Raw genomic sequence first — 11,248 nt, forward strand, 5'->3', positions numbered from 1 at the left:
TATTTTTTTCGTACTATTTCATACAATAATTCATATACCACGTTTCACACATCAATGACCATTGGCTAGGCAGCATGTTGTAATGTCGTCAAAAGGACGAGGGTTTCGTAATGTCCAACAGCCCCGTAATAATCTAAAAACCTTGTTTCTCACCCCAACTACTAAATCCGTCACTTGTGGGAAGGTTTTATTTAAAAGTTGTAATCCGATGTTCTTTTTCTCACTTTGATATTAAGCGAACATCACTAACCCGTAAGCATAACATGCTTCTTTATGTTGCATGTTAGAAGTTCTTTATAACTCACGAAATCCTATGTTGGGATATGTTGAGTAAAAATAGGTTCTTAACCCGTAGCGTAAAATTGCATTTGGGTTCCCCGCATTTAACGCTTTAAAGAAAACACGGCGTAACTTACGGTCTCCCCAATGTGATATGCCCCACCTATCAAAGGAAAGCCTTTTATAAACTAAGGCATTTCTGGAAAGTCTTTCAAATGTTTGACAAGTTAATTTCACCATAACCAATTGTGGTGATGAATTCTGACCGACTCTAGACAAGATTTCATCAATCATATCCTCTGGTAGGTCTTCTAAAATATTCGGTTGTCTACCCTTAACGTCCATTTTGTGTTTTTATACTGTAAAATAGACAAGGATTAGATTCGTAAAAGATAATTAACAAACAATACAAGTAATTTTTACATAGAACATAAAAGTACAAGCACACTACAATACATATAATACACAACATGATTACAACCCTCTAATCTGAATCACTGGTTTCTTCTTCTTTGGACTTGGTTCGTTTTCCTAATTTTCTAGGGATATATGGTGTTCCTCTAATATGAGCCGTCGTTTTCCACAATGGTTTAGAAAAATCTGGTGGTTTAGAGGTCCCGGGTTATTGTTATATTTTAGGAAATACGGATGTTGCCGATACATATAAAGTTCATCAGGGTTGGATTCAGGTTTCTCTATTTTTATTCCTTTTCCCTTATTATTTTCTTTTGCTTTATTAAATTGGGTCGAGGTAATTTATATAACATCATCGGTATCCTCATCGGGACCCGATTCATCGGAAAATTGGTAATCTTCCCAATATTTTGCTTCCTCGGCGAAAACACCATTGACCATTATTGACTTTGGTCCGTTGGTTGAGGATTTTCTTTTATTTAATCGATTTACTGTAGCTATCAATATTTCTTCCTCCGGAACCTCTTCTTCTTCCTGTTCCTCCTCTTCCGGTTCCTCCTCTTCCGGTTCCTCTTCTTCCAGTTCCTCCTCTTCTGGTTCCTCCTCTTCCGATTCCTCTTCGGGAATTTGTGAATCTTGCAAAAATATATTCGACTCTTCATTATTATTAGGTGAGTCAATGGGATTTGTACTAGTGGTGGACATCTATCACACAATATCAAACACATTAAGAGGTTAATATATCACATAATATTTACACGTTAATAATATATAGTTTCCAACAAAGGTGTTAAGCAATCGTTTTTAAAGAAAACACGGTCGAAGTCCAGACTCACTAATGTATCGTAACAAACTCGATAAGACACACTAATGCAAATTTATGGTTCTCTAATACCAATGCTCGGATACCAACTGAAATGTCCCGTTCATATCGATTATAAACGTTCCATATTAATTGATTTCGTTGCGAGGTTTTGACCTCTATATGAGACGTTTTTCAATGACTGCATTCGTTTTTAAAACAAACCATAACCTTTATTTTATCGACAAGTTTAAAAGGAAACGACCTAGATTATCAAGAAATGAAAATCTAAAAATATCACACTTACACACTACCAATACATATTGGTTTACAATATTAATATGTTACAACAAAGTAATTCTCGAATGCAGTTTTAAAAAATATTATACAAGCATGCTGACACCAAATCTTGTCCATATTTTAGCATGCAACAACGGAAGCTCTTAATAATCACCTGAGAATAAACATACTTTAAACGTCAACAAAAATGTTGGTGAGTTATACGTTTAACCTATATATTTATCAAATCGTAATAATAGACCACAAGATTTCATATTTCAATATACATCCCATACATAGAGATAAAACTCATTCATATGGTGAACACCTGGTAACCGACATTAACAAGATGCATATAAGAATATCCCCTATCATTCCGGGAAATCCTTCAGACATGATAAAAATGAATTCGAAGTACTAAAGCATCTGGTACTTTGGATGGGGTTCGTTAGGCCCAATAGATCTATCTTTAGGATTCGCGTCAATTAGTAGATCGGTTTACTAATTCTTAGGCTACCAAGCAATAAGAGGTATATTCGGGTTCGATCATTCACCCATATAATGTTGTTTCATTTACTTGTGTCTATTTTGTAAAACATTTATAAAACTGCATGTATTCTCATCCCAAAATATTAGATTTTAAAAGTGGGACTATAACTCACTTTCACAGATTTTTACTTCGTCGGAAAGTAAGACTTGGCCACTGGTCGATTCACGAACCTATAACAAATATGTACATATATATCAAATATGTTCAAAATATATTTACAACATTTTTAATACGTTTTATTGTTTTAAGTTTATTAAGTCAGCTGTCCTCGTTAGTAACCTACAACTAGTTGTCCATAGTTAGATGTACAGAAATAAATCGATATATATTATCTTGAATCAATCCATGACCCAGTGTATACACGTCTCAGGCTATATCACAACTCAAAGTATATATATATTTTTGGAATCAACCTCAACCCTATATAGCTAACTCAAACATTACTGCATATAGAGTGTCTACGGGTCTATGGTATCCCAAGATTACATAATATATTAGAATACATGTATAATATAATATGAGTTAGCTAGGAAATGATTAATATAGATTTGTTACCAATTTTCACGTAGCTACAACAAGTAAAATTATCCAAATCTTATTTTACCCATAACTTCTTCGTTTTAAATCCGCTTTGAGTGATTCAAGTTGCTATGGTTTCATATTGAACTTAAGTTTATGAATCTAAATAGAAAAAGTATAAGTTTATAGTCGGAAATACAGGTTACAATTCAATATTATAAGAGGTAGTCATTTCAGTCGAAAGAACGACGTCTTGACCATTTTGAGAAACATATTTTCACTTTGAGTTTAACCATGATTTTTGGATATAGTTTCATGTTCATAAGAAAAATCATTTTCCCAGAAGAACAACTTTTAAATCAAAGTTTATCATAGTTTTTAATTAACTAACCCAAAACAGCCCGCGGTGTTACTACGACGGCGTATATCCGGTTTTACTGTGTTTTTCGTGTTTTCAGGTTTTAAATCATTATGTTAGAATTAACTAAACTATGTTCTAGTGATTACAAGTTTAAACCTGCGAATAAGATAGTTTTATATATATGATTCGAATGATGTTATGAACATCATTACTACCTCAAGTTTTGTGGATAAACCTACTAGAAATGAGAAGAATAGATCTAGCTTCAAAGGATCCTTGGATGGCTTGAAAGTTCTTGAAGCAAAATCATGACACGAAAACAAGTTTAAGTAAGATTTCCACTCGAAATAAGATTGTTATAGTTATAGAAATTGAATCAAAGTTTGAGTATGAGTATTACCTTGAATTAGAAAGATATCTTACTGTAAATAAGAAATATTTCTTGAGGTTAGATGATCACTTGAAATGGATTTGGAAGATTGGAAGTAAGTTAGTAAACTTGAAAGTGTTGTTGGTGTGTTCTTGAGTAGTTGTTTTGTATGTTGATCTAGGTTAGCTAGATTGAGTTATATTGAGCTAGATTTTGTTGAAGATGATGAAGAACACTTAGAACAAAGGAAGAACACTTGAGAGAGATGAGTTTGATGCATGAAAATTGAAAATGAAAGTGTGTTTGTGGTTGCTCTTTCACGTGAATGTATGGAGTCAATGATGTACGTAGAGGTGTATACAAAATAGTTATATTTTTACTACAAAATACTATTAAATACGATACAATTTTACACAAGTTATTTATTTATTTATAGAGTGGATATACCTAAACCTTGCTACAGCACTTATAGGCAGTGTACCTAATCGTACAGTAGTGTCGTTTTTAGTAAGTCCGGTTCATTCCACAGGGAGCTAGCCAAGTTTAACGCTATATTTTTTAAAACTATATTTGTATAATATAAATATATATATATAAGTAATATTATTATTATAAAAGGGGGTTTTTACCGTTTAATGACCGGTTTGTCGATTTTAAAACTTTAGTCGCAGTTAAAACCTAATGTAAAATATTAAAAAAATAAAAGACTTAATTTAAAGCGTAAAGAAAATGACAATAATAAAATTGCGATAATTTAAAGTGCGATAAATAAATAAAATTGAGATAATTAAAAAAATACGATAATTAAAATGACAATAAATTAAAGTGCAATAATTAAAAGTGCAATTAAATATGAAATAAAGGAATTATGCTTATTTAAACTTCCATAATCATGATGTTTGACGTGTTGATTTTAGTTTATTACCATGGGTTAATTGTCCTTTGTCCTGGATTATTTGATATGTCCATCTGGTTTTTGTCCATAACAATCCATCAGTCATAAATATAAAGTGCGAGTGTCCTCGTCAAATTATCCTTATATCCGAAGTCAAATATTCCAACTAATTTGGGATTTAAACTATAATTACACCAATTTTCCTTGTATATAATTCACCCCTGTTTTAATAAGTCCATTAACTATTAATCCATTCCCGTGTTCGGTTAAATGAACGATTATTAGTACTTATAAATATCCCGCCCATCGTGTCCGATCGAGTGTATATGGTTATTTATAGGTACATCCAATTGTAAATCTTTATATTAAATTAACAAACTATCATTTAATTAAACAAATATAAAGCCCATTAATAGCCCATAGTCTAATTTCCACAAGTGTCGTTCTTTTGTCCAAACCCCAATTATGGTACAAACCCCAATTACCCAATTTTAATATTTAGCCCAACATCACGATTACTTCTGCATTAAATAAGCATAATAATAACTTAGCTACGAGACATTAATTTAAAAAGGTTGAACATAACTTACAATGATTAATAATAGCGTAGCGTTACACGGACAGAATTTTGACTTACACACTTACAACATTCGCTAACATACCCTTATTATTATTAAATTAAAATTAAAATTATAATATATATATATATATATATATATATATATATATATATATATATATATATATATATATATATATATATATATATATATATATATATATATATTACGTTGAGAGATAGAGAGAAAAAGGTGTAGATATTCGGCCGAAAACTACGAAATTTATAGATGTGGCCAGACTTTTGGCTTCATGCGATCGCATGGCATTTGTGCCTTCTGGCCATGCGATTTCATGGTGACTTTTTACAGCTGACATGCTTTCGTTTGTTTATTTGCCGACGGTTTATTATATAATATAATATATATATAATTTTAAGAATTAATTATATATTATATTATATTCATGTTCATAGTTGACTTGTAATTTTTAGTCCATTGCGTCGAGCGTTGAGAGTTGACTCTGGTCCCGGTTCCGGATTTTCGAACGTCCTTTCGTACTATTTAATATCTTGTACTTTGTGTTTTGCGTCTTGTACTCTTGTAATTTTGAGACATTTCTCATCAATAATTTGAACCTCTTTGGATTGTACTTTGTACTTTTGAGCTTTTTGGTCGTTTGCGTCTTTAATTTGTCGAATCTGTCTTTTGTCTTCACCTTTTATTATTTAAACGAATATCACTTGTAAATAGAACAATTGCAACTAAAAGCTTATCTTTCTTGAGGGATAATGCTATGAAATATATGTTCGTTTTTAGCATTATCAAATATTCTCACACTTGAGCGTTGCTTGTCCTCAAGCAATATAGTCTTGAAATAAAAATACTAGAATCACTTCTTTATTCTTCACACTTTGTACATCAGTGATTTTTATACGGCGGTATGAACAATGGTAGTAACGATGTGGTTTACATTCCCACATGACTTATGAAAATTTATATCCTTAAGGAAATTGGATCTTTATGAAAACATTTGATCTTTTGAAAATTCAATCTAGCTTTTACCCTAGATAAGTTTTCCGGAATAACCCTTCACCAGTGTTTGCAAATTTGTTTTTGTGGGTTTAGTGGGTTTCAGATTTGAAAATTTTAGCTTAAAACTTGCGGTTTTATGTCACCCACTTGCTAACCTTGTATTGAGAAAGCAACACGTCCAGCATACTTGCTCCGTATATTACCTTTCGGTAAACTACCGTCCGGTTGTAAAGGAAAGCGTTGAACAAGCAACTGTTTAGGCAATGTCCCGTGACATGCTTTTAATTATGGTCTATATCGTGTCGGATGCAATTACTATCCTTTGTAGGAACAATAGTAAAGCTCACCCTATAGTTTTTCAGTCTGGCATAAGGTCCTGTATTTGACCATGCTATGCAACCACCGTTCTTACGGTTGACACCTGATTTGGTTCAGGTGACCTAATGAATTCCAGGTGAATTCCTAGGATTTTACGTTCAATGATAATGAACGCATTGAAAATGGGTTTTCAGAAAACAAATCGGTTTGTAATTTTGATCAAAATATTTTCTCGTTCAAGCTCGAGTTTAGATATCATCGAATTCCATGAGTTTGTAATTCTCAATCTTTAAAAGTCAATCTCAAGGATTGAGTAATATCAGTCTTAAAAGCTGATTTTTGATCTTTAAGGAGATTATCCTTTCTGGGGATCTGATTCATTAGTCTTATAAGCTAATTTGCACGGTGCCCCCCCCATTATACGAGACAGATCCTCTCATAGTTAGGATAAGTCTGACCACTTGGCGACCCTGTTTGATGCTGAGGTCCGTGGATTTCTAGCTGATTTTTGAGAAAACTTTTCAAGGTTTTTCGTAGACTCTACAGCTGGTCTGGACTACAACTTCCTGACCTAAATCAAGAAGCGTGTGTCTTTTTTGGAAGACTTTACTTCGTTTTAATGATGGAATTGATTCATCGTGTAGATCCATCTTTCTTTCAAATATATTACAATTTACCGGGTAAAACGGTTAATTTTGTCCAAAACAAAAATATCTTCAATTATTTGTACAAAAATATGTGATATATGTTCTAAATAACTTGGTAAATTTTTCCCACACTTGGCTTTTATTTTCCTTTCTTTGCCTTTTTATTGTCCTCTATTCCATTTTAAATGAATTCTAACATTTTGGGTTGTTTCTCAATTTATGTCCTTTCCGAGGTAACAATAATTTTGGTGTTAACACCTAGTTTTATCGTTCATAAATATGTATAAACATGATTATGAGTTCATTTAATTGAAAATTTTGAAAATTTTTACTAGAATTGGGTAGTCATTATATAAGACTAGGGATGTTCTTTATTATCAGAGAGCACTAGATTCTAATACAACTACTGCGTTACTAATATTCTTAATGGTAACCAAGTGTTTAAATTAAAATTTTAAAAATCCGAAAGAATTTAACCCCTTCCCACACTTAAGATCTTGCAATGCCCTCATTTGCAAGAAATCAGTAACAATTTAAATTATTGAGGGTGATTAGCGTAGAAAAATGATTAAATTTTACCAAAGTTTCCAAACATATTGGCGTTTTTTTGTGGAATGATAAATGGTACACATCATTTGTTCATTCCGTCTTGTTGTTACATCACATTTGTTTTTCGTTTTGTCGTCAAAATTAGTAGCTTTTGCTGAACTTAATGCCAGTCTTTGAAAATGCGCTGTTTTACCCTGTTGTGTACAATTGACAATATACATACATACAAATAATAACAAGCATGGTAATTTGAAATGGGACTTAACATCCCACTTTCAAATTAAATATGAAATATTAGTACAACATAATAAAAATATTAAACATTACATTAAAAATATCACAATATTATATGTTTTAAACATAAGTAAATAGAAATAATAAAAGATAAAAATCACCAACTGGAACTATATGAATCTGGATAGGGGTTCCAGTTCATGTCGTCGGGCGGGTTCCATGGTTGGTTATAGGTGTACTGATAGGCCTGGTTAGGGTCATAGAGAGTAAATGGTGGTAGCATATCGGGCTGGTGTGGAGGATAGTAAGCAGGTCGGGTTGGTACGTAGTTATTTGGTACCTGAGGTGATAGTTGGCTCATGATCTGATGCTGAAGATAGTGCCATCTATCATGTTGTTGTTGCCTAGAATGTTCGTATACATTCTCGGCTTGCCACTGCTCGTACCGACTATGTCTATCCTGGTTTGTCATTTTTACCTCATCTATACGCTGGTAGACGTCAGTCATAGCCTCCCTAATGACATCCCTAATGTCATCCGATTTCTCCATTTCCTCATCTAAACCTCTCTCTACCTGTTGATGACGGCAATCATATGGTATTGCCTGATTGCGTCTGCTCTTTAATACCTTAGCACCCTGATAGACCTTCAATCCTAAAGGATCAACCTGTTCCCTACACACCATCAGTGGACGCCCTTGGTCCCTATCTACACCCAAATACTCTCCAATGAGAGTAACAAAAATACCTCCTCCTATTATTCCCCCATCCTGTATTCCTGCTACTACTTTGGACAGATAAAAAACCAACACAGTAGGGGATATTAACAAAGCTTCTAGTGTTTCGAATACACTTAAGGTAAAATAAGTCGTGTAAGGTCATCTTTTCCTTGTTTTTACCTCTTTGTGTAATCAAATTAGCTAAAAATCTATGTGTAATACGTAGCTCTGCTTTGTTAATATCTAAGTATGAGTGTCTTCCTCCTAGCGAAAAAATATTATAATTTGACATACGCCTTCAGATGGCGTTTGCGTCAAAATTTCTATCCACCCGCTCCCCATGATAAATCAAATTTGTACAATCGGGTAGTAGTAATTCACCAGGAGTGTAAATCTGTAAAGCCCTGGCCATGTCCAGCATGGACATCCTGTACATCCTACGGCCAAGTAAAAATCTAAGAAAACTTCTATCATCTAACCTATCTACATCCGAATTAAGTGAAACAGTACTCATAAGCTCAATGCACCACTCTTTATATACAGGCCTACGAATGGTGAATAAACATTCCCAATCGGGAAAAGAAGAGCTGTCATACCTTTGGATCAGATGCTGCCTAACTGAGTTAACTAGTTGGACCCTTTTCAAAGGCTCCCAATCGATTACCCTCGGCACTTCTACATTTTTCGGTATCAGTTTAAATTTGTTACTTTGATACGTCGGGTAATCTCTCCAACTTCGATCAAATCTCAAATTAGGATGCAACTGTTCTTCATGAATCATTGGGTGTGCTATTATCGGATGAATTGGAAATTATACGTAGGCATTAACATATTCTTGCTGCGGATCATAATATGGTACGTGTTGATCAGGTTGTTGTTGTTCCTGTTGTTGCTCCGGTTCATATTTCATTTCAGGTTCAGGTTCTGAATCAGGTTGCCTAGATGATGATGATGCACCATCTGTATCGGTAAATCTCTGCAAAACACATTAAACACAAAATTTGTGCATCCAAATATGCATTAGTGTTAGCAAAATAACAACTTGAAACAATTACAATAACATGTTCAATCAAAATTAAACTTATACACATTTTCACAATTTTAACAATTCTACACTTTTTCAAATAAGCATTTATGAAAATGTTTACAAAGTTCATAAGCGTTCAACTCAAATAACATGTTAAAATAACCATTACTAGCAATTAAACAAGTTTCAAATGGCATTTACATCAATTTAGTCAAGTTCATGAATTTTAGACCTAAAAAGTCCACTTTAATTCTCAAAAATCATGTTTAGGATCAAAGTTTGGATCATTTAGCTACCTAAACATGTTACACTACTTAATTTAGCAAAAATTCATCACAAAACGGCCATAACCTGTTTATATCAAAAATTCCCAAATTGCTCAAGAACACAAACCCTAGATTTCTAAAAATTTTGAAGTTTTTGGCTTCAAATCATGTTAAATAGCATCAATCTAGGTTATACATGCATAAAATACTAACAATTTAACTCTAATTATACTAGAAATTAACAAAATTAAATTAGGTAAAATAAAGCTCAAGAACACTAAATATCAAATTTAAAGAGGTTTAGGGGTGTAATTGTTACCTTTCTTGATAAACTTCTTAACAAATTCATGATTAGAGCGGATTATAGCAAGAAATTTGGTTGATTTTGGTGAAAAATTGATGAAAATTGAGAGGATTTTGGAGTAGGTTCGTGTATTGTGTGTGTGTTTGTGAGGAGCAGCAGCAGCTCGTGAGCTTTATGTTTCTGCCCAGTATTTTCTCTCCATGCGATCGCATGGATTTAATGAAGGAACCCCATGCGATCTTTTTTTTTTTTTTTTATAAAAACCTTATACTTTTAAAACATAAATCAATAAATTTTAAAAATTTGTTTCTTTTTAGGAGTGAGGGCGTTTCAGATCGTTGTCCTAGTCCGTCCCTCGACAAAATTTTAAAATTTGTCATTTTTAAGCGTGGTTTTAAAAGCAAATATTTTTGGGTTTTTTAAATGTTTTTGGCATACTTTATTTCAATAAGATTAAAAATAATGATAATAAAATTTCTCGTCCCTCCCTTGGGTAAAGCAATTTCGGCTCAACGACCTAGTTTTCAACTCACGACGAATTTTTAGATATCAAATTTTTAACTTAATGAAATAAAGTACATTTTGTTTTTAAATTCACACCAAACTTAAATTTAAAATGCATAAAATTAAAAATTCATATAAATATCATTAAAAATTTACACCAAATTTATATTATATTTTTGTTTTTCTACATACAAACTTATATTAAAAATATTAATTTTTCAAATTTTTACAAACTTAAATATATTGATTTAAAAAGTTTACAATATTAATTTAATATTTATATATTAATTTTAAAAAATATGGTAAAAATTAAAATTAAAAATCTTTTTGATCTTTTATCCCACTTTAATCAATCAAATATTATCAAAAATATACGCCCCTCTTTTCGGTAAAGTAATTTCGGCTATATTACCTAGTTTTACTCCTGACGAATTTCTGAAATATTTTGGGTTGATTGATTAAAGATATTTATACCTTAAGAATAAACGGTAAATTTCGCAGTGATGTAATAAATTTTTGTATGATATCAATAATTTCGGTTACGCATACCTAATTTTATTGAATACCAATTTAATACTTTATAGCGAACGATTCAGCGTTTATTATCAAAAGGTTAAAAG

Source organism: Rutidosis leptorrhynchoides, chromosome 4, assembly GCF_046630445.1.
Source record: "Rutidosis leptorrhynchoides isolate AG116_Rl617_1_P2 chromosome 4, CSIRO_AGI_Rlap_v1, whole genome shotgun sequence".
NCBI classification, from domain to species: domain Eukaryota; kingdom Viridiplantae; phylum Streptophyta; class Magnoliopsida; order Asterales; family Asteraceae; genus Rutidosis; species Rutidosis leptorrhynchoides.